Source organism: Antechinus flavipes, chromosome 1 (genome assembly GCF_016432865.1).
Source record: "Antechinus flavipes isolate AdamAnt ecotype Samford, QLD, Australia chromosome 1, AdamAnt_v2, whole genome shotgun sequence".
In the NCBI taxonomy this organism is placed as follows: Eukaryota; Metazoa; Chordata; class Mammalia; order Dasyuromorphia; family Dasyuridae; genus Antechinus; species Antechinus flavipes.
Genome location: NC_067398.1, coordinates 357,619,985 through 357,642,711, shown reverse-complemented (window position 1 = coordinate 357,642,711; position 22,727 = coordinate 357,619,985). Strand labels below are relative to the sequence as shown.

Genomic DNA, 22,727 nt, shown 5'->3' with positions numbered 1-22,727 from the left:
TTGTCTCTCCCTCGAAGCCCTCCTTCTCTTCTCTCATCCCCATGTGAAAGTGATTTCTCTTTCCCTCCTCCCCATTCTCGGTATTTGCCCATTTCTCCTTTTTTTGTATTTCTCAGTCTCCCTTATAGTTCAGGTTTCTCAGGCATTTCTTCTTGTCCTTGTTATTTTCACTCCCCACTTTTAATGAGGCAATAAACTCCTTGACAGCAGAATCTGTGCTATAGTTCCCCTCTCTGCTTAGAACTTCATAAATGTGAGAGGAATTATATTGACTTGAAGAAAGAAGTGTCTCCCTCCTCCCACCCCACCCCCACTTAATCTATGGGGAAATAAGAACGCATTGCCATCTGTCTCCTTTTGTGGCTTATGGCCCCAGAGAAGTCCAGAGTCAGCTCCTGGATTAGTACCAGGATGTCCTTCTGATCCCTGCTATGGGCATTACTATTTTGGACACTGCAGATATATTCAAGATTTCTTTGAGTTGAAAGGACGTAGCTATTGGCCTCAGATGTAGACACAATACCAGCACAGGAAGAATCAAAATGAAAATTTAAGACACAAGGAAATCTAAGATTTGTTTTGTCTCCTAGCTCTTTAAACTACTTTTTTTTTTCCTATTCTATTTTGAGTATGAGGTCAGATGCACCTCTGCCTGGAGAGGGAAAAGCTTTCTTTGATCACTTTACAGCATTGTTTTATTTTATTTTATTTTTGAGACAAATGGGTGCCTGTGTCACACAGCTAGGAAGTGTTCGTGTCTGAATTTGGCTTTGAACTCAGGTCCTCCTGAATTCAGAGTCAATACTCTATCCACTGTAGCACCTAGCTGTCCTCTTCACAGTATTATATACATTTCTTAATGGTATTATGAATGCCTTAGTATTAGATACTGACATTTTCTGTTTTTTTTTTTATCATTTATTAATAATCCTGATCACCAACAACATTCAGTCCATTAGGAGAAAGGCATGTGTATAGTTGCAACCCAATTTCTTAGAGTAGTTATTATTGGTGAAAAGAATAAACCATTATATTTGCAAATAATTCTTTCATATGGTCACATACAACTTTCCCCTTCCTTCACACACACATTCTTCCCTATTCTCCCTCTTTCTCACACAAGCATTCTCTGTCTCTGTCTCTATGTGTCTGTCATTGTCTTTCTATCGCTGTCTCTTTGTCTCTCTGCCTCTGTCTACTTCTCTCTCAGATTTTCTCACTCTCTCTTATATTTGTCTGTCTTTTTGTCTCTTTGCCTCTCTGTTCTACATTTCTCTGTGTATCTTTGTTTCTGTCTCTGTCCCCTTCTTAGTCTCTCTCTCACACATACATTCTTTCTGTATCTGTCTCTTTCTCTAGCTCTCTCTCTCATTCTATCTCTGTCTCTCTCTTCCCCTTCTTTCTCTCTCATATACATTCTTTCTGTGTCTGTCTCTCTGAGTCTCTCTCTCTCTCTCTCTCTCTCTCTCTCTCTCTCTCTCTCTCACACACACACACACACACACACACACACACACCCTTTCTTTCCCATCCCCCTCCTCCCATGCCACTCCCTCCCTCCCTTCCTCTTTCTCCCCTTCATCTAAGACTTAGTGACTAATCATTAGGACTGAGACTGTGAAATACTTTCACAATAACCTCTCTACAGATGTGTTTGTGTGTAATTAGCTAGGGAACTTGTCCTAAAGAGGCTATTTTGGACCCTTCCTTTGAGGGATTTTTTCAGTCAACACCCCAGTCTTCCGTTCTTTACCTTCAAAACATAAGAAAAATCTGCCATTTCTCCTTCACAGACCTTCACGGTATTCATTTCTCTCTCTGATAACCTTAGCTTTCCTGCTCAGATTCATACCAGCTAAAAATAAAAAATAAAATGTCCTTGCAAGATGTCCCTTGTTTACCACTGGTACCTCGTGATTCCTTCACATTCTTTCCTTCCTTCCCTCCTGTCCCCATCCCCTTCCACCTTCAATTCAAATTCTTCATTCTATTTCAAGGCCCTGGACAGTACAAATCTATTTGTGCCTAGATGTGGCTGGTTTTCCCTTCACTTTTTCTTTTCCACTGCCCTAATTGGTTTAAGTAATGGTCTCATTTCTATCATGCTGAGAGTGTGCTGGCCATGGCACTTGTTGTGGTGAGACCACAGTGCCTTTGAAGCTTCTCCCTTAACTACTTCTTTACAGTCTCAGAGCTCTGTGCCTTGGAGCAGTGACAGGGAGGGGGAAAGGGAGAAGGAATGAGGGAGGGAGAAAAGGAGGGAGAGAAGGGCATGGGAGGAGTATATGTAAGAGGGAAATGGGAAAGAAAGTGTGTGTATGAGAGAGAGAGAGACTCAGACAGACTCAGAAAGACAGATACAAGAAGGATGTGTAGGTATGAGAGAAAGAGGGAGGAGAGAGAGACAGAGACAAAGAAAGATATAAATAGAGGGACAAAGAGACAGATACACAGAGAGACAAAGACAGACTCAGAGACACAGATTCAGAAAGAAGAATGTGAGAAAAACCGACAGACACAGAGATAAAAAGACAAACATACACAGAGAGACAAAGAGACTCACAGACACAGATACAGAATGAAGAATATATATTGTGAGAGAAAGAGGGAGCAGAAAGAAAGACAGAGAGTGACAGAGAGACAGAGACAGAGACACAGATACAGAAAAAAATGTGTGTGAAAGAAAGGAGAGAAAGAGAGACAGAGAGACGTAGACAGAGAGACAAAATGACAGAGATAGAAAGGCAAAGATAGATATACAGAGACAGACTCAGAGACATAGATACAGAAAGAATATATGTGAGAGGAGAAAAAGAAAGAGAAAGAGAGAGAGAGAGAGACAGACAGACAGACAGACAGACAGGAAGGGAGGGAGGAAGAGAGTGAGGGAAGAGAGAGAGACAGAGACAGAGACAGACTCAGAGACAGATATCGAAAGAATATTTGTGAGAGAAAGAGGGAGGAGAGAGAAAGAGGGAGGAGAGAGAGACAGAGACAAAGAAAGATATAAATAGAGGGACAAAGAGACAGATACACAGAGAGACAAAGACAGACTCAGAGACACAGATTCAGAAAGAAGAATGTGAGAAAAACCGACAGACACAGAGATAAAAAGACAAACATTCACAGAGAGACAAAGAGACTCACAGACACAGATACAGAATGAAGAATATATATTGTGAGAGAAAGAGGGAGCAGAAAGAAAGACAGAGAGTGACAGAGAGACAGAGACAGAGACACAGATACAGAAAAAAATGTGTGTGAAAGAAAGGAGAGAAAGAGAGACAGAGAGACGTAGACAGAGAGACAAAATGACAGAGATAGAAAGGCAAAGATAGATATACAGAGACAGACTCAGAGACATAGATACAGAAAGAATATATGTGAGAGGAGAAAAAGAAAGAGAGAGAGAGAGAGAGAGAGAGAGAGAGAGAGAGAGAGGAAGGGAGGGAGGAAGAGAGTGAGGGAAGAGAGAGAGACAGAGACAGAGACAGACTCAGAGACAGATATCGAAAGAATATTTGTGAGAGAAAGAGGGAGGAGAGAGAGAGAGACAAAGAGAGAGAGAGAGAAAGACAAAGATAAAGATAGAGACAGAGAGAGAGAGAGAGAGAGAGAGAGACACAGAGACAGACTCAGAGACAGATATCGAAAGAATGTATGTGAGAGAAAGAGTGAGAGGAGAGAGAGACAAAGAGAAAGAGAGAGAGAGAGAGAGAGAGAGAGAGACCGAAAGAATGTATGTGAGAGAAAGAGGGAGTAGAGAGAGAGACAAAGATAAAGATAGAGACAAAGAGAGAGATATAGAAAGATAAAGACATAGAGAGATAGAGACAGAATGCTTGTGTAAGAGAAGAATGTGTGTGTGAAGGAAAGGGAAAGTTGTGTACGACTGTGTGGAGAGAGACAGAAACAGAAACAGAGACAGAGAAATAGAGAATGTATATGTGAGAGAAAGAGAGGAGAGGTGTGTGTGTATGTGTGTGTGTGTGTGTGTGTGTGTGTGAATATGTGTATAAGTGTGAGAGACAGAGACAGTTGGGGGGAGATGCACAGATGCCCTAGAGGCACAAGGACAAGCAGAGGTCTAAAAACAATGCTGGACTCACAGAGAAGAATCCTTAACCTGATCCTGTGAAAATTAACATTCTACTTTCTTGTTTTCATTTTCTAATTTTCTCCCTTATTTTAAATGTCTCCTATAACTTCATAGCTTATCTTCTTTTAAATCATCACTTAAATAATGGATGAAAGTTAAATTTGTTGATTTCAAATTGCCAAGCTTGTTTATTCTCTTCTTTTCCCCTACCCATGTACCACTTTGTCTTGCGACTCTCCATTGTGCTTATCATATAATATTGTGTAAAATAACTATCTTTGTGTCATCCTCCCAGTGACTGTTACCTGTATAAGGAAATGGGCCATATCTTATGTAATTTTTGAATGTGTTCCAGTACAAGATTCTGAGCATAGAAGATTATATTTGAATGAATGCACTTTAAATGACTATTTGAACCATTTGGCTAATATATTGTAGGATTTTCAGTATCTACAGGATATCATCTAGTTAAGCAGAGGTAGAATTTTATTGGTGTGATTAGAATAACTAACAGATACATAGTGCTTTTCATATTTTAACTCTGTTGATCATCACAAATAATCCTATAAGGCAGAGAGTGTTTATTTTTGAATCAATTTTCTAGATGAGCAAACTGAGGCTCAGGGCAGTTAAGTGATTAGCAAATGCCAAAAGTAGAATCTGAAATCACATCTTTCTGGCCCCCAATTTGAACGAGCACCAAATCCACTAAACAAAGCTGCCTCTCAATATTTTTTCCATCCATGAAAATTACAACATTTTTGAACTTTTCAGAAGTTCCTCCTGGAAGAGTGCTTCTTTAGCCTTAGCTGGGATCTCCCTTTGACCACAGACATACAATCTTTTGTCAACAATTTGTTAGTGAAGGATAGAAATACAACTAGAAATCATAGATGTAGAGGCTATTAGATAGGATACTTTTCTTTTAAGCAAAGTCCTCTACCTGCTAATTTTGAAATCTAAAAAAAAAGAAAAAAATCCCAAACATGCACCGTCATCTTACCCAACAAAAGTGTCTCCTAAAAACCTCCACTCAGCAGGTGACTTGTACCTGAAGTGGGTTTTAGTACAACACAAAGTCTTTGTTTTCCCATTCTGTTTTGTTTCTCCAATTCTTCATCCAATTTGAAAATGCTTTTATGTCTCTTACAAGAGAATTCCATTTTTAAAAATAGCTTAGTAAAACTTCACTAATTGATTCTAACTTGTAGAGATCATTTTGAATAAGTAAATAATAAAGTATGAATTATTTTAGTAATTCTAGAACATTAGAACTGAGTACAATGTAGAGATCATTGAGTATTTTAAATGAGATTTCAAAGACCCTTTCCAATTCTCAATTCCTACCCATACTCCTGGGGGACAGCTATGTAGTGAAGTGGATAAAGTACCAACCCTGCAGTTGGGAAGTCTCATCTTCCCCAGTTTAAATATGATCTCACTTACTTACTAGCTAGGCAAGACACTTAACCCTATCTGCTTCAGTTTCCTCATCTATAAAATGAGCTGGAGAAAGAAATGGCATATCTTTCCAGTAATTTTGCCGTCCCCCCCAAAAAAAATGAAGTCATGAAGAGTCAGATACAATTAAACAACAAAAATTCTTATTTCTTTAAAAATTTAGGCTTGTTATTTTTAGATATATTCAGTAACTGAAATTAGGCTAATGGGTTGATTTAGTGAATAAATGATGATTTATTTTAATTAACATGCAATTGTTGATAAATGAGTTTGTCTAAAGATACTGGGGCATCTTGAATTCAGTTTATTGTCTTGTCTTAAGCATTTCCTCTGCAATATTGCTTCTACTAGTACTGCTATTATTATTCATAAATAAGGAATAAATTTCATTCCATTTACTATCAAAATAATTACAGATTCTAAATCCATGAAACACTGATGAACGAAGTTTGTCTCTATCTACTCTAAGTTATGAGGATTTCAAACTGAAGTTTATATAAGCAGTCAAGAGACCTGAATTAAAGTTTTATCTTTAGTACTTTCATATATGAATTCAAGTTAATTGCTTTATTTCTCTGGGCCTCAGTTTTCCCTCAGCCAAATAAGATTGCATTAGATGATCTCTAAGGTCTGTTCCAGCTTTAAGATATTATAATTCCATAAAGTGGTAAACCTAATCTACACCATAACAGAGCAGTTCCAAGTTCCCTTTGGATTAGTCAGGATCCCTTGATCTTTATTGCTGACTAATTTTTCATCCAGGAAGTATGGTAGACATAAGAGAACACCTACCTGGGAGCCAAGAGATCAGGCTTCTAGCTATGATTCTACTACTTTGTGACTGGATTTGTCCCTTAATATTCTTCAACCTTACTTTTCCTTATAGGTAAAATGACTGGCTTAGACTTCTTCACCTCCAAGATAGCCACTTTACAATTCTGTGATCAGAAAATACTTCCAAATTCTGGGTCCTTCAGCTAACTTTCTGGCAGTTTTCTTTTTTGCTTCTTCAACTCTATTATTCTTGTAGCATTTATTTAAACATTTAAAATGGATTTTAGCACATGAGTACAAATGGAAAAGAACTTCAACACCATTTTTAGTTGCAAGGATAATCATCTCAAAACAAACATGATTATCAACTCAACTATCAAAATCTGTAGAAAACAATCAACAAAATGCTAATATTATATCTTTTAAATCAAGAAATGCTTATGGCTCTTCCTGTTTTCCAAGAGTCCCAGAATGCTTACCTTAGGGAGTCCTCAATATGGTAGCAACTGTTTCTGTCTCAGTGCTTACTTTGATGAGTACTGGATGAAATGAGAACCACAAAGATCTCTGGGCTGCAGTTGTCCTTGAAAAAGAAACAGAATAGATTAGTTTTATCACAATAGAAAAAAATGCCTCAGGAAAACCTTGCAAGCTGTTTGACGCTCTATTTGTTAGAAATCTTTTGTTCACAGGCATTAGGATATCACAATATTTAAATAATTATTTTAATTGCCTATGGCTGGAGATGACCAGTAGATGAGAGTACTAGGTGTTCTCTGATGAGAAAGAATTGGATGGCTACTTGGGTTACACAGAGCCAGAGACACAAACACCAGTTTTGTGGCATAGTATAAGTTTACCTAAGTAAATTCTGAGAATTTAAGTAGATAAAAAGAACATACAAAAACATCTTATGTTGTATTTATAGTACCATGTTCCAAAACAATGGCAAAGCTGATATCCCATTTCATCCTTGAAATAATTCTGGAATAAGTAACATCCTCTCTGTCTCTCATACCACTGAGTGACTTGACTACGAATTACATAGCTAGTTAAAGGTAGAACTGAGACTAGAATCTGACTTCTGGTCCTGCACAGATAATTCTCAAAATTGCCATTTCTGAGTGTCAAGTAACCTGTGACCCTAAAGTCATTCATTCATATGAATGATAGTACTCTATTATCCATTCAGTCATACTCAATGCAATTTTTCTTATCTCCTTTTCTTTCCTCTTCCAATTTCATGTCCCTTTCTTTTTCTTCACCCTCACTTTTTTCCTCCCCTGGCAAAACTCCTGCAAACAACTCTAGACCTCTTGCAAACAACTCTAGATTCCCTACCGGGCTCTCTTCATAATGCACAGAGCTAATGAGTTCGCAGCCTTCCATCCTTCTTGAGGTAATCATTGCCTCATTGATAACAATTTCAACTCAACAGAAGAAGATGCTTCCCCCACCCCTTAAACACTCCCCACTCTTGCTCTCCCAATCCCTCACTTTCAAACTTTCTTTTGTATTTGTATTTTCTTTTTTTTTTTTTTTTTTTTTTTTTATAATAAATTTTATTTTATTTAATAATAACTTCGCATTGACAGAATCCATGCCAGGATAATTTCTACACGACATTATCCCTTGCAATCACTTATGTTTCGTTTTTTCCCCTCCCTCCCTCCTCCCCCCCCCCCAGGATGGCAAGCAGTCCTATATATGCTAAACATGTTGCAGTATATCCTAGATACCATACATATTTGCAGAACCAAACAGTTCTCTTGTTGCACAGGGAGAATTGGATTCAGAAGGTAAAAATAACTCGGGAAGAAAATCAAAATTGCAAATAGTTCACATTCATTTCCCAGTATTCCTTCTTTGGGTGTAGCTGTTTCTGTCCATCATTTCTCCAATGAAACTCAGTTAAGTCTCTTTGTCAGAGAAATCCACTTCCATCAGAATACATCCTCATACAATATCGTTGTCGAAGTGTATAATGATCTCCTGGTTCTGCTCATCTCACTTAGCATCAGTCCATGTAGGTCTCTCCAAGCCTCTCTGTATTCATCCTGCTGGTCATTCCTTACAGAGCAATAATATTCCATAACGTTCATATACCACAATTTACCCAGCCATTCTCCAATTGATGGGCATCCATTCATTTTCCAGTTTCTAGCCACTACAAACAGGGCTGCTACAAACATTTTGGCACATACAGGTCCCCTTCCCTTTTTTAGTATCTCTTTGGGGTATAAGCCCAATAGAAACACTGTTGGATCAAAGGGTATGCACAGTTTGATAACTTTTTGGGCATAATTCCAGATCGCTCTCCAGAATGGCTGGATTCGTTCACAACTCCACCAACAATGCATCAATGTCCCCGTTTTCCCGCATCCCCTCCAACATTCATCATTGTTTTTTCCTGTCATCTTAGCCAATCTGACAGGAGTGTAGTGATATCTCAGAGTTGTCTTAATTTGCATTTCTCTGATCAATAGTGATTTGGAACACTCTTTCATGTGAGTGGTAATAGTTTCAATTTCTTCATCTGAAAATTGTCTGTTCATATCCTTTGACCATTTATCAATTGGAGAATGGCTTGATTTTTTATAAATTTGAGTCAGTTCTCTATATATTTTGGAAATGAGGCCTTTATCAGAACCTTTAATTGTAAAGATGTTTTCCCAGTTAGTTACTTCCCTACTAATCTTGTTTGCATTCGTTCTGTTTGTACAAAGGCTTTTTAATTTGATATAATCAAAATTTTCTATTTTGTGATTGGTAATGGTCTCTAGTTCATCTTTGGTCACAAATTTCTTTCTCCTCCACAAGTCTGAGAGATAAACTATCCTATGTTCTTCTAATTTATTTATAATCTCGTTCTTTATGCCTAGGTCATGGACCCATTTTGATCTTATCTTGGTATGTGGTGTTAAGTGTGGGTCCTTGCCTAATTTCTGCCATACTAATTTCCAGTTATCCCAGCAGTTTTTATCAAATAATGAAATCTTATCCCAAAATTTAGAATCTTTGGGTTTGTCAAACACTAGATTGCTATAGTTGACTATTCTGTCTTGTGAACCTAACCTTTTCCACTGATCAACTAATCTATTTCTAAGCCAATACCAGATGGTTTTGGTGACTGCTGCTTTATAATATAATTTTAGATCAGGTACAGCTAGACCACCTTCATTTGATTTTTTTTTCATTAATTCCCTTGAGATTCTCGACTTTTTATTGTTCCATATGAATTTTGTTGTTATTTTTTCTAAATCATTAAAATATTTTCTTGGAAGTCTGATTGGTATAGCACTAAATAAATAGATTAGTTTAGGGAGTATTGTCATCTTTATTATATTTGCTCGGCCTATCCAAGAGCACTTAATATTTTTCCAATTATTTAAGTCTGACTTTATTTGTGTGAAAACTTTTTTGTAATTTTGCTCATATAATTCCTGACTTTCCTTTGGTAGGTAGATTCCCAAATATTTTATGCTATCAACAGTTATTTTGAATGGAATTTCTCTTTGTATCTCTTGCTCTTGGATTTTGTTGGTGGTGTATAAGAATGCTGAGGATTTATGGGGATTTATTTTGTATCCTGCTACTTTGCTAAAATTGTGAATTATTTCTAATAGCTTTTTAGTAGAATCTCTGGGGTTTTCTAGGTATACCATCATATCATCTGCAAAGAGTGATAGTTTGGTTTCCTCATTGCCTACTCTAATTCCTTTAATCTCTTTCTCGACTCTTATTGCAGAGGCCAGTGTTTCTAATACAATATTGAATAATAATGGTGATAGTGGGCAACCTTGCTTCACTCCAGATCTTACCGGGAAAGGTTCCAGTTTTTCCCCATTGCATATGATGCTTACTGAAGGTTTAAAATATATGCTCCTAACTATTTTAAGGAAAAGTCCTTTTATTCCTATGCTCTCAAGTGTTTTTATTAGGAATGGCTGTTGGATTTTATCAAATGCTTTTTCTGCATCTATTGAAATGATCATATGGTTTTTGTTTGGTTGGTTGTTGATATAGTCAATTATGTTAATAGTTTTCCTAATATTGAACCAGCCCTGCATTCCTGGTATAAATCCTACTTGGTCATAGTGTATTATCCTGGGGATGATTTTCTGTAATCTTTTTGCTAATATTTTATTTAAGATTTTAGCATCAATATTCATTAGGGAGATTGGTCTATAATTTTCTTTCTCTGTTTTCAGCCTACCTGGTTTAGGTATCAGTACCATATCTGTGTCATAAAAGGAGTTTGGTAGGACTCCTTCAATCCCTACTTCTTCAAATAGTTTATTTAGCATTGGAGTTAATTGATCTTTAAATGTTTGATAGAATTCAGATGTAAATCCATCTGGTCCTGGGGTTTTTTTCTTAGGGAGTTGATTGATAGTTTGTTCTATTTCTTTTTCTGAGATAGGAGTGTTTAGGATATTTACTTCTTCCTCTGTTAGTTTAGGTAAGCTATATTTTTGGAGGTATTCTTCTATTTCATTTAAGTTGTCGAATTTATTGGCGTAAAGTTGGGCAAAGTAACTCCTAATTATTGCTCTAATTTCCTCTTCGTTAGTGGTGAGTTCTCCCTTTTCATTTTTAAGACTAACAATTTGATTTTCCTCTTTCCTTTTTTTAATCAGATTTACTAAGGGTTTGTCTATTTTGTTGGTTTTTTCATAGAACCAACTCTTAGTTTTATTAATCAATTCAATAGTTTTTTTACTTTCAATTTTATTGATCTCTCCTTTTATTTTTTGAATTTCAAGTTTAGTGTTTGATTGGGGGTTTTTAATTTGTTCCTTTTCTAGCATTTTTAGTTGCAAGCCCAATTCATTGACCTTCTCTTTCTCTATTTTATACAAATAGGCCTCTAGAGATATGAGATTTCCCCTTATTACCGCTTTGGCTGCATCCCATACATTTTGGTATGATGTCTCATTATTATCATTTTCTTGGATGAAGTTATTAATTATGTCTATAATTTGCTGTTTCACCCAATCATTCTTTAGTATGAGATTATTTAGTTTCCAATTATTTTTTGGTCTACTTTCCTGTGGCTTTTTATTGAATGTAATTTTCAATGCATCATGGTCTGAAAAGGATGCATTCACTATTTCTGCCTTACTGCATTTGAGTTTGAGGTTTTTATGTCCTAATATATGATCAATTTTTGTATAAGTTCCATGAACTGCTGAAAAGAAGGTGTACTCCTTTCTGTCCCCATTACATTTTCTCCAGAGATCTATCATATCTAATTTTTCTAGTATTCTATTTATCTCTTTGACTTCTTTCTTATTTATTTTGTGGTTTGATTTATCTAATTCTGAGAGTGCAAGGTTGAGATCTCCCACTATTATAGTTTTACTGTCTATTTCTTCTTGCAGCTCTCTTAATTTCTCTTTTAGGAATTTAGATGCTACACTACTTGGTGCATATATATTTAATATAGATACTTCTTCATTATTCATTCTACCCTTTAGCAAGATATAGTGCCCTTCCTTATCTCTTTTGATTAGATCAATTTTTGCTTTAGCTTGATCTGAGATCAGGATGGCTACCCCTGCTTTTTTGGCTTCACCTGAAGCATAGTAGATTTTGCTCCAACCTTTTACCTTTAACCTGCATGTATCACCCCGCTTCAGGTGTGTTTCCTGTATACAACATATTGTAGGATTCTGGCTTTTAATCCATTCTGCTAACCGCTTCCTCTTTATAGAGGAGTTTACCCCGTTCACATTTATGGTTAAAATGACCAATTCTGTATTACTTGCCATCTTGTTGACCCCAGTTTATGCTTTTCTCCCTTCTTACTCCCTTACCCCCTCCCTTACCCCCCTTCCCAGTATTAAGCTTGTGAGCTCCCCTTGCTTCTCACAGCCCTCCCTTTTTCAGTATCCCTCCCCTCCCCTTAGAGTTCCCCCCCCCCAACTTACCCCTTTCCCTCCCAGTTCCCGTATTCCCTTCCACTTAGCTTATTCCTTCCTTTTTCACTTTTCCCTTCTCACTTTTCAGTGAGGTGGGAGAAGTTTCACCATAGATTGAATATGTCTAAAATTCTTCTCTTACTGCCAATTCTGAAAGCAGTAAAATACTCACTATTTTCATTCCTCTCCATTCTTTCTCTCAGATATACTAGGTTTTCTTTGCCTCTTCATGAAATGTAGTACCCCCACTTTCCCTTTTTTCTAGTACAATGTCCTTTCCTCAACTAGTTTCTAGAACAAGGTATACATGTATTTTTTATACATCTTTACAGCCGAAATATAGTTCCCAAGATTAATCTTTACCTTTTTAGATTTCTCTTGAGTTCTGTGCTTGTAGATCAAATTTTTTGTTAAGTTCTGGCTTTTTCATCAGAAATAGATGAAATTCGCTTATTTCGTTGAATGACCATCTTCTTCCCTGGAAAAAGATGCTCAATCTCGCTGGGTAAGTTATTTTTGGTTGCATACCAAGTTCCTTAGCCTTTCGGAATATCATATTCCAGGCCCTTCGATCCTTTAATGTGGATGCTGCCAGATCCTGGGTGATCCTTATTGTGGCTCCTTGATACTTGAATTGGGTTTTTCTAGCCGCTTGCAGTATTTTTTCCTTTGCCTGAGGGTTCTGGCATTTGGCCACTATATTCCTTGGTGTTTTGATTTTAGGATCCCTTTCAGTAGGGGATCGATGAATTCTTTCAATGTCTATTTTACCTTCTGTTTCTATGACTTCTGGGCAGTTCTCTTTGATAATTTCCTGGAAGATAGTGTTCAGGCTTTTTTTTTCATCATACTTTTCTGGAAGTCCGATGATTCTCAGGTTGTCTCTCCTGGATCTGTTTTCCAGGTCTGTTGTCTTCCCCAGAAGGTATTTCACATCCTTTTCCATTGTTTGATTTTTTTGGATTTGCTTGACTGATTCTTCTTGTCTCCTCGAGTCATTCAATTCCAATTGTTCGACCCTGATTTTCAGTGAGGTATTTTCTTCACTCACTTTTTTAAGATCTTTTTCTAATTGTCCAATTGAGTTCTTTTGTTCTGTGGAATTTTTTTCCATTTCGCCAATTTTGTTTTTTAGAGAGCTGTTTTCTGTTTCCAGTTCACTAATCCTATTTTTCAAGGATTTGGTTTCTTTATCCACTCTCTCTTTAACTGACTTCTCCAGGCTCTTTTGCCAAGCCTCCCTCTCCTTTTGCAGAGCCTCCCTCTCCTTTTCCCATTTTTCTTCTAGCTCCCTTGTGAGAGCCTTTTTAATTTCCTCCATGAGATTCATCTGTGCTGAGGGATATAAGGTCTCCTCCTTCGGGGATTCACCTGGGGACTGTTTGTTTTTAGTCTCCTCAGGGTTTGGAGTCTGCTCTTTATCTGTATAAAAGCTGTCCAGGGTTAAATTCTTTTTCAGTTTCTTGCTCATTCTGTCTATTTATCAAAGACAAACTATCAAAGAAACAGAAGGAAAAAAAACCCCTTGAATGGAGGCTGCTTTCTTTGGGGGAGGGGCAGGGTATTCGTGAGGCACGGGTCCTACTGTGCTATGGCGCCTGCGCGCTGAGATCCGAGCGCTCTGAGATCCGAGCGGGCTAAGACACTGTGGGGGAGGGGTGGCCAGGTCCCTAGAAACTCCAGCTGTTTGGGATTGTATTCTTCACCCCCGGTGTTTTTAGCTTCTCTGCTGGGCTGCTGACTTGCTCCTATAGCAAAGCTCTCACCGCAGAGACGGCTGCGGTCCTACCCCCTCTCCGCTCCACCCGGTTCTGAGCTGCTATCTGTGCTCTGGTTGCAGCTGCTGCTACCCGCAGACTGCTTCCAAATACCGTCCCCGCCCTCGCGCAAAAACAGACCTTTCTTGACGAGTCTCAAGGATGGTTTCTCTTGGTAAGTAATTGTATGGTTTTTTTTTTCAGTCGAGCATTAATTCAGAGGCATGAAATGAAATGAATAGTGAGAGAAAAACACGGAGATTACACAGAAGTGTATTTCCTCTCCGCCATCTTGGCCGGAAGTCCCTGTATTTGTATTTTCACATTAGATAATAAACCTCTTGAGGAGAGAGACTGACTTTTTTTTTTTTTTTTTTTGTATCCCTAGCACTTAGCACAGTGCCTGGTATATAGTAGGTGCTTAAGAAATGTTTATTGATTGGAGCTATGCCCAATGAGCTATCAAATTGTGCAAATTCTTTGATACAGTGTCTCTACTGGATCTATATCAAGAGATCACAAAAAAAGGGAAAAGGACTCCCATGTGCAAAAATGTTTGTAGCAGCCCTTTTTGTAGTGTCAAGGAATTGTAAACTGAGTGGATGCCCATCAGTTGGGGAATGGTTGAATAAGTTATGGTATATGAATGTTATGGAATATTATTGTTCTATAAAAAAACAATCAGCAGGATGATTTCAGAGAGGCCTGGAGAGACTTGTAAGAACTGATACTTAGTGAAATGAACTGAACCAAGAGAACATTATGCACAGCAACAAGATTATGTGATGATCAACTGTGATGGGCTTGGTTCTTTTCAGCAACAAGGTAATTCAGTCCAATTCCAATAGAATTGTGATGGAGAGAGCCATCTGCATCCAGAAAGAGGACTATGGGGACTGAATGTAGGTCACAACATAATATTTTCATCTTTTTTGTTGTTTTTTGCTTGTTTTTTTTTTCTTTTTCACTTTTCTCCTTTTGATCTGATTTTGCCTATTCAACATAATAAATGTGGGAATATGTTTAGAAGAATTACACATGTTCAATATAGATTGGATTGCTTGCTTTCTAGGGGAGGGAGGTGGGGGGAAGAGAGGGAGAAAAATCTGGAATACAAGGTTTTACACGTCAATGTTGAAAACTATCTTTGAAAATATAAAGCTATTATTTTAAAAATGTTCATTGAATGAAAATTTGCTAACATTCCAAATTAAATTTCAAGACAGAAAAACTTCTTTCTGCCTGTGGCAAAGGAAAATTACATCTCCTGCCTTTCAGTATAGTTGTAGTAAATGCTATTGTAGTAAATGTTATATAAATTTGAATACTGTTATAGTAGGTTTTTAGATAGGAGCTTGGCTAATTGAGTGGATGATCTAGCAATTCTGACTCAAGCAAATGCTGCTAACAAAAATAATAATAATAATAATAATGATTAGTGAAAATGAAGAGGAGAGCTGTATAATCAGACCAGATGAAAAGCTTGGAAGACTCGTATAACTCAGGTCTGAATTAGTCGTCCTAAAATGTTAGATTCCATGACGACTTCTAGCTACAGATTATAAAACACTTTTTCACAATAGGTATAAAATATGAAAAGAATTTATACATGTGACTTTTCTCAAGTCATTTAACTCCTCTAACTTTCAGTTTCTTCACCTACAAAATGAGGCATAAATGAGACATAGACAACCTAGTTCTCAGAATGATTGTAAAAGAATCAAAAGAAGAGGCAGACACATGGGCCCAGTAGATAGAGTTCTGGGCGTGGAGTCAGGAGGACCCGAGTTCAAATGTGACCTCAGCTACTTAACACTTCCTAGTTGTGTGATACTGGACAAGTCACTTATCCCCAATTGCCTCAAAAAACAAAAAGAAAAAAAGAATCAAAAGAAGAAAAATATGAAGTAGTTTATAAAAACACTTCATCTGTTACTATATAGGAAATAGTTAATCTTTAGTTAAAATCATACCAACAAGAAATTTATTGTGATCCGGTTTGTTGCTAAAGTTTTCCCAGTTAGAATATCATAGGTTTATCCTTTTTTTTTTTAATGTACAATTGTTTGCATATTGTCTCTCCTCTGTTAAAACTGTAAGTTCCTAGAAAATGGGGACTGTCTTTTGTCTTTCTTTACATTCCCAGCTCTCAGCACAGTGCCTGGCACCTAGTAGGTACTTAATAAGTGCTTATTGAATGGGCTTGGAGTGTATAGGATGTTCAGGAAGGAGACTAGCACTTCTAGTGTGAGGACTTGCCAAGTCCATTTCAGGGCTGCTCATCCTTCATCGTTCACTCAACTATCACCTGGGGCTCCAAGAAGCTGCAGCATGCACAGTAGCCACACCTTAGTAAAACCATCTCCACAGATGGGCTAAACCAGGACATATAGTTCCTGGGTTTGTCTTGGCAGGTAGACTCCTAAGTAATTTATATTGTTTGCAATTATTTTAAAATAGAATTTCTCTTTCTATTTCAGCGAATTTTTAAATGATTGATGGAGATACCCAGATCCTGTAGTTCAACTGAACTTCTAATAAGTTTGGTATAACTGAGAATAAAAATTTTAATTTCATGGTTAAAAAAAAAAATCCTGATTTTCATCTTCAGTAAGCCAGGCTTTGTATTGTCTTACTGATGACATGTGCTTCTTGGTTTGTTTGTTTGTCCTAACAATGTTACTAGCTCCAATTATTTTTTAACCGTCTTCTTGCTGTTCTTCCAACTTCAAGCCACTTATACTGTTTTGCCAAGATTAACAAAGCTTTTTCACAACAACAGTCAGGAGTTGACATTATTTCTCATTTTCAACTGTACTTCCCTTTGTTCTTTGGTGAGACTGCTCTTGTTTCATTGTAGGTTCAAATGTTTCCTTATATACTTGACTTTCATACACACACATACATACATACACAGAGAAATGTGTTTTTTAAGAGCAACGGTTTTTGCACATTTCCTTGAAAACATGAAATTTGAAAAACAACAAAAGAGAGCAATAAAGCACTGGTATATGATTCATTATCCCATCAATGTCAGATGTGCTGAGGAAACCTAGTGTCAGTGGAATCACACCCAAAAATAACTATTCAGTGAAAAAAAAAAGTCAAAATTATTGTTCATCACAAATAATTTACATATCATTTTATAGCTGGATCCTTTCTGCTAAATTCTTGCTATGACATCTCATCATTCTATAAAGGTAACTCAGTTTTTTTTGAAATTTATGCCAACAAAAATTCTAATAAGTTCTATCAAATTAAGAAGGCTTCAAAAATCATTCTGAGGGTCTTTCACCTACCTAAATAAAGGAAACTCATCAGAAAAAGTTGGATTACTTGGTAATACTTGGCTGCTGCAGTTGTGAAACTTATCTTCCAAAGTGAAAAGTGATTTCAACCTGTATCCTTTTCGAGTAAAATAGGAATCTTTGAAATAAATACAATACAACTTTTTGGCTCTAAGTAATCAGATACCATGCTTAACAAAAGTCCTGTATCTAGAGCTGTCAGCCCTTGGAGATTTTGATAGGAAAGCTCAAAAGCAGATATTGTTTGTTTCTTTTTTTGTCCTTGTATTCTCACTCTAGCACAACATGGAATTTTAATTCATTTTAAATGGATTATAATAGAGCCCAGAATTGATGCCCAGAAGTAAAGATATTCACCCTGACTTTACTCACCTTTTCTTTCTACTCCTGTTTGGACTCCTCACCTTCATTCCCACTTCTGGAAAAAAACAGCAAACCAAATGTAAATTGTTATGTGATAGATTTATTTAATCATCTGCATACCATTCAACCCTGCTTTCTCTTGACTGATCTACTTCTGCTAAGTTGTTAAACCAGTAGTATGTGAGATCACTATCAAAGACAAATATGAGGAGTTTACAAAGTTGTTTGTTTTTTTCTCCCTGAAAGTAAAAAATACCAGGGATGAAATAGAATAGGATTTCTTCTTTTTCCTCTTTCTTCTCTGCTCTAATTTTCCACTGGTCCTAAAATTTGCGGTATAGTTTTAAGACTCCTATGCATATGCCTATGCATTAAAAATAGAATTATCTTAGTTTTTAGGAATAGCACTTCATAAAGAACTTCTTTAGGTATGCTTAGGGTTAGATTCTACAAGTGAGGGATTAATGTCTAATGAGATTACAATTTTCATCCCTTGGATGAACCTACTTATATGTCCATCAGTAAGGGGAAAAACAAAGGTCATTATTTGGTGATTACAATCTATTTCTAATTTCATGGCTAAAGAACAGCAGACTTTACATTCATAATTCATATTATGAAGAAAGAAATCTGATGAAGTATTTAAATCACATGAACACTTGTACAAGAGTCTTCAGAATAAAAAAGTAGGAAGGAGGCATTCTGTCCACCAAAAAAAAAAAAAAAAATTGGATTGTTTTGTTTTCTTCATTGGCTTTTTGCATTTTAAAGAGTTTCTTTTGTTCCCTTTATCTATGTCCTGGGATAGGAATGAAATATTTTGGTAACAAGTAATATACATTCCTTTCTTTTACTCAGAGGAAATGAAGTTCTAAATATTGTTTCAATATCTCTCTCTTTCCTGGACATGGTCTTTTTATGACGCAGATACTGTCTCGGTGCTGCCTTGCTAAATTTCTTTTATTTAGACACAATATTTACCTAACACATTTACAATGGTCAGACTCATGTATGCCTGCCAAAGTTCCAAAAGTACTTTCACTTTTATGAAATATGCAAGATTTCACATATGCAAGAACTACATTTGTGTGTATTTAAGAACTTTACCTCAGTTTGTTAAATAAGATAGCACCAGTTATCTCAAGTGCTTTGTAGATCTTAAAGCAATGTTTCAATGGTGGATATATAGTACTCTTATTTGTTTCTTACAAGTCACATTTAACTATTGTTCAGTTTCCCATAATCGACATAGATATTCAGTTCAATATCCAGTTCAGTAACTAGTTCAATATCCATTCCCCATGGCTTCCCAACATGCCATTATATCAGCAAAAATGAGCTACCCATTCAATTTTATATCAGTCTGAACAACAGGCATCTATTTATATTTTCCCATGTGGAATGTTAGGTCAAACTCTTGTGTAGTTGAGGAATCTCAGTATCTCAAAGTATTCTGGAATATGGTGCAATCTACACAATGTCACAGCCAAACAAAAACTTAAAGAGAACCTTAGGGAACCCCTTTTTCTCCAAGGAAACTTTTACATATGGACTCTGTGTTAGACTTTCAGTGAGAGAAGTAAACACTGTTGGTGAGCACGTGTCTTTTTTGTTTTATACTTTATGTTATATAACTAATTAGATAACTCTGTAAAAGAAAGAGTGGGAATTGTATTTGGGAAATTATGTAGTATTTTGGACAATTCCCCTGAACCTCCCTGAAACTAAAACTTCTCCTTTATAACACCAATATTCTCTAAATGGGAAGAGAAAATTTGGCAGTTTATAATCTCATGGTGTTATGGCACAGTTTCCTTTAATTATTCTGCCTCAGTTTCCCTAAATTGTTCTACTTCAGTTTCCCTGAATTGTTCTGCCTCAATGACAACCCCACTTCCTGAGCATAAAAACTGATATAAATTAGTACAGAGATAACTAGCCCTGACTACTAGCATTCCATAGAGCCATAAAATGCAGATGGTGGGACCCTCTGAACCAGACTTGGCTCCTAGCCTTCCAACTTATCAGGATTACTCAATTTACCCCAAACCTGTCAGAACCAAATTATGGACCATTCCTGGAAGTTCCTACTCACCAGAGCTCTAACCCCACCCTGCTTTGTTCCCCTGATGGCTGGAGCCTTATAAGAACCCCTGGAATTCTTCACTCTGTTGGATTCTTTGAGACATGAGTCCAATCCAGCCCTGGGGATAACATGGATACTGTTTTGCCCCCAGAACAATCTCTCCCTCTCAAATAAAATATTAAAAACTCTAGAGAATTTTTAAATCTCTATTCTTGCCTCAGTTTCTCTAGCATTACAATGGATTCATAGGTTTTGAGGCAAAAGGGATTTTAGAAGTCACCTCATCCAAATCCCTCATTTTACAGAGGAGGAGGCTCATATTTTTCTAGTATAATTAGTACTACTGATTTCCAATCATTAAGTTCTGCGTAAAACCAGAGAAAAAGAATTAACCTAATCCTAACCCTTCTAATCAACTCTGCTTTAGGAACAATCATAGTTCTCATTGCCTTCTGATTACCTGTAGTTCTTAGTTATGACAGAGTGATAAGGGGGGTTAGGGGAAGCAGTAGGGAGGAGATGATTGTAGTTGTTGGAATTAATGTAGTGGGTTTTATTGAGTTATTGTATCACTGTATTTTAGAGTTATTAGTGGATGGGAATATGTGAGGCTGGATGCATAAATAATTCGTATATAGAAAAATAGATTTAGTAGGGCTGAGAGGGCTATTGTTGTGGTGATTATAAAATTGACATTGGCAATTAGTTCTTGTAGGATGAGTCATTTGGGCATGAAGCCGGTGAGAGGTGGAAGTCCTCTTAGGGAGAGTAGTGTGAGAAGAATAATGAGGTACAGAGGGGAAATTGCTGCAAGTCAGTAAGATTTGGGTTGAAACCTCCTATAAGCAACAAAGAAGGCATAGTAGACAGAATTCTGGACTTCAAGTCAGGAAGACTTGACTCTTAGGTTCAAATCCTGATTCAGAATACTAGCTGTGGACTGGGCAAGTACTTAATGTGTCTTCCTTAGTTTCCTCAACTATAAAATGGAGATAATAACAGCACCTTCCTTCCAGGGATTTTGTGGAGATCAAATGAAATCATAGTTGTAAAATGCACAGCATCTGGCCCATAGTAAGCTCTATATAAATGTTAATTACTATTATAAATAAAATGCTTATTTACTTTCTTCTGATATCTACAAGCTATTTGATCATGTTCATTTATCTTCACTGAGCTTCAGATAATTATATGAGATTTTAAGTTATTTGTGTGGGTAGAGGATGGTCCCATACTAATGAAATCACAGGTCGTTTGTTAAAGAATTCTAGTTCTGCTCTGTGGCCAGGAATCATGAAATAACATAATCACTAAAGAATCAGAATTATAGGTGATCCACAGAGCCATTGAGAGACCTTTGATGAACAGAAGTAAGTTATAATGAAAGAATAACAGAATAACTAGTATGAAGGAAGCAGTACTAAAGATATGAGACACATGAATGAAAGGAGGTTTATTGGTCATAGAACAAGAGCAAGGAAATCCAAGTACTGCTGAAATTCAAAAATCTAGTGAAGGTCCCCAGCATTTTGAGTGGATCTCCTACAGAGGACTACTGGAAAGATATAGCTAAAATTAGCAAAGAAAGAATGAGAAGGCATGGACAGGTTTCGACTGGCTATTGGAAGGAATATTCAGACTGATGAGATCATAGCTCTATTGAAGTATTAAAGCAGAAAGCATATATATTTATTCTTGCGAGTATATATTAAAAGTCCATTTTTGCTCATTAAAAAGTAAAACACTGTTATTTAATTCAAGCTTAATTCTGCATAAGAGAATTATGAATAATAATTAGTTGAGATTGCCAAAAAATGTAATTTTTGATTTCACAGCAGTTTTCTAATTGAAGCACTGAGCTCAGCAAATGGGCACATTTTCAATGCTGTTTTCTATGATCTTTGGAATTTTAACTATTTATGAGGAGAGGAAATAGGGCCCAGACCTGTAATTTCCCTGTTGCGAGAAATGTCAGCACTTTCTATACAACTTAAAGTCTTAAAAAGCTGCCTAGATATAGACAACATAAAATACTTAGGAATCTGCATGCCAAGCAATATGGCATAAGAACACAGTATGAACATAATTACAAAATGCTTATTACACAAAATCAAATCTAAAAAAATTGGGAAAATATTAATTGTTCATAGGTAGGCCAAGTCAATGTAATAAAATTATAATTCTATCTAAATTAATCTACTTTATTCAGTGTCCTGCCAATAAAACTAACAATTCTTTTTAATAGAACTAGAAAAAAATAACAAAAGCCATCTGGAAGAACAAAAAGGTCAAGAATATCAAGGAAATCAATGAAAAAAAAAGTGTGAGGAAGATGGCCTAGAGAAACCAGATCTCAAACTGTAGTATAAAGCAGTAATCATCAAAACTAGCTGGTACTGCCTAAGAATAGAGTGGTGGATCAGTGGAATAGATTAGGCACATAATACATTGTAGGAAATGATCGTAGTAATCTAGTGTTTGATAAACTCAAAGATTTAAGTTTTGGGGGCAAAACTTCATTATTTGATAAAAACTGCTGGGAAAACTGGAAAAAGTTCATTTAAGTATGGCAGAAATTAGGTGTAGACCAAATCTCACATCACATATCCAAAATAAGGACTCTCATAAAGGTGATACCATGAGCAAATTCAGATCTAAGAATAAGGAAAGGATTTAGAATCTAACAAGATATAGAGAGCATTACAAAATATAAAATGGATCCTCTTGATTGGATCAAATTAAAAGTTTCTGCACAAACAAAATCAATACAACAAAAATTAAAAGAAAAGCAGAAAACTGGGGAGGGGGAAGGAAGGGAGAGAAACATTTTACAGAAAGTATCTGTGATGCAGGCCTTGTTTCTCTAATATATAGAGAACTGAGTCAAATTTATAAAAATGCATTCCCCAATTGACAAGGTCAAAGGTTATGTATGAACACGCAGTTTTCAGATAA

The 22,727-nt window shown here is 36.5% G+C and overlaps 1 protein-coding gene across 2 annotated transcripts in view; it reads right to left on the bottom strand.

The window, feature by feature from the left end:
* The window catches only part of MRO (maestro), a 28,851-nt gene extending 21,813 nt beyond the window's left edge, over positions 1-7,038 (bottom strand). For both annotated transcript variants that reach the window (XR_007949243.1, XM_051969626.1), the window contains exon 1: positions 6,814-7,038. The gene's annotated coding sequence lies outside the window, so the exon portion shown is untranslated. The remainder of the gene's footprint in view (positions 1-6,813) is intronic.
* Between the last annotated feature and the right edge of the window lie 15,689 nt (positions 7,039-22,727).